Genomic DNA, 2467 nt, shown 5'->3' with positions numbered 1-2467 from the left:
TCAGATCCTCTCAAACTCTAAGATTCAATCTTTTCATCATTTCAAAAGTTGGCTTGCAAAAGTCAAGGCAGTTCTCATTGCTCTGATTCTGTTTGCTCTTACATTCACATCAGTTTTGAAATCTGTTTCTTTACTCTTGCCCTTCCCCTTTTTATTGGTTTAAAATTCCACTTGAGTCTCCTTTTCCCCTAGTCACTCTGTCAAATCTGCTGCCCTTGTACCCACAGTGATAAGGCGTTATTCCCCCTGAAACGTGTATCTGCATCAGCCTAACGCTGCACCACAAAACCCCCTTTCTGCCGCTACTGACACTATTGGAAAATGGGAAGAAAAAAGAACAAGATTCACTCATACAAAAGAAAATGGACTTAGAAACGTAATGACCACCTGTTTATGACTTCAAGTCAAGAGACGAAATTACACTTTCTTAAAATTATTAGGATAATAATAGTGTGATAGAAATACGTAGCGCAAGCAGAGTGCCTTAGAGGGCAAGTGCTGTTTTGGAGGCTTTGCCTTTCGCTGCTCAACTCAATCACCAGGCAGTCCTACAGGGGAGAAATTGCTATCTCCATTCAAATGAGGGAACGGAGGTTTAACGCAGTTAAACAATTTACTAGTGGTCGAAGAGCCAAGAGAATTGGTTTTGAACTTACGTTCCGATTCTGAAACCTGTGCTTTTTAGGTTCCACAAACTCTCTCTTAACCCCTTAGCAGAAGCAAAATGCACTTAGAACAGAAGCCATGTTTTAAAAATATTTAAGGAAATAGGTGGCTCCTTCCTGCACTGCTTCTCTTTTTTGCTCTGGCCGGTGGCGCCGGGAGGGATGGACAAGTGTCGCGGTCTTCCTACTTCCAGGGAGCTCCGGAGCCACTGATGAGATCAGAAGTGGCATGATAAACAGTACAAGAAAGCCCGTTTGGGCACAGCCCTGAAGGCCAACCCTTTTGGAAGAACTTCCCACGCAAAGGAAATCGTGCTGGAAAAAGTAAGGGTTGAAGCCAAACAGCCAAATTCTGCTATCAGGAAGTGTGTCGGGGTCCAACTGATCAAGAATGGAAAAAAAAAAAAAAATCACAGCCTTCGTACCCAACGATGGTTGTTTGAATTTTATTGAGGAAAATGATGAAGTTCTGATCACCGGATTTGGTCACAAAGGTCATGTTGTCAGTGACCTTCCTGGAGTTCACCTTAAGGTTGTCAAAATAGCCAGTGTCTCTCTTTTGGCCTTATACGAAGGCAAGAAGGAAGGCCCAAGAGCATAAGTTTGGATGGTGAACAAGTGACAATAATAAATTTTCGTATGCCCAAAAGAATAAAAAATAAAAAATAAAATAAAATATCCAAGGAAATAACAGTGAGCAGGACATTAAAGTTTTGGCACACAGTTGTCAGAGTAAGAGATAAAACATCTCAGTTAGGAGTGGGGACAGAATAGCATGGAGATTGAGAGCACAAACTGAAGCCAGACTGGGTAGACCTGGCTCCATACTTAATGGGCATGACAGCTTGATCAAGATACTTAACCTCTCTGTGCTCAGTTTTCTTTTTTTTTTTTAAAGATTTTATTTATTTATTTGACAGAGACAGCGAGAGCAGGAACACAAGCAGTGGGAGTGGGAGAGTGAGAAGCAGGCTTCCCGCTGAGCAGGGAGCCCGATGTGGGACTCGATCCCAGGACTCTGGGATCATGACCTGAGCCGAAGGCAGCCGCTTAACGACTGAGCCACCCAGGCGCCCTCTGTGCTCAGTTTTCTAATCAGTAAAATGGATAAAGGTAGTTCCTATCTCAGGGGATATGGGGTTCTTAGATCAGGGCCTGGCATAGAGTATGTCCAAGGGTGTTAGCTATTATCATTCAGATCTTGAGTCACACTGCCCAGGCTCTAACCCCACCTTCACCTCTAGCTAACTATATATGATCGTGCACAAGTCTTTTAATCTCTTAGAGACCCAGTTTTGTCATCTGCAAACAGATTCTAATAATATGTCCTGAGGTTATTTACTGATTACGTAAGTTAATGTGCCCATGCTTAGAAGCGTGTCTGGCATACAAAAACATTCAATAAATGTTGACTGCTATAATCCTCATTTAATAGATCAGAAAACTGAAGTTCTCATGTGCCCTTGGAATACGATCTAGGGCTCAACTCCAGACAGACTGACTCCAGCAGCCTAATTCATTTAAGGTGGTCTCAAAGCAAATGTTGAAATTTTAAAGAAATTCTACCTGGCAATATTCTAAATTATATCCTAATTATTCTGTATATACCATTGGGTAAGACTGATATGTGTTGGATTGCAAGTAGTCCTTTTACTAATAATCCTTTAAAATGGAGATATTTATGCTTTGAAGCAACATCAGAAAATGCTCAGGAATACTTCCATTTCTACAGCAGTAACCCTTGGCGCAACCGCTCTCAGAGAATCTCAATCTCACTCCTTGTGTTTAAATTCCAACTACTT

At 41.7% G+C, this 2467-nt stretch overlaps 1 pseudogene; it reads left to right on the top strand.

Annotated features, from left to right (window-relative positions):
• Positions 1–827: 827 nt before the first annotated feature.
• Positions 828–1266, top strand: LOC116628442 (annotated as a pseudogene).
• Positions 1267–2467: the final 1201 nt, after the last annotated feature.

This window comes from Phoca vitulina, unplaced genomic scaffold (genome assembly GCF_004348235.1).
Source record: "Phoca vitulina isolate PV1807 unplaced genomic scaffold, GSC_HSeal_1.0 scaffold3, whole genome shotgun sequence".
Lineage (NCBI taxonomy): Eukaryota > Metazoa > Chordata > Mammalia > Carnivora > Phocidae > Phoca > Phoca vitulina.
Note: the sequence above shows the minus strand (reverse complement) of the source record. Positions and strands in the feature narration are given on the sequence as shown.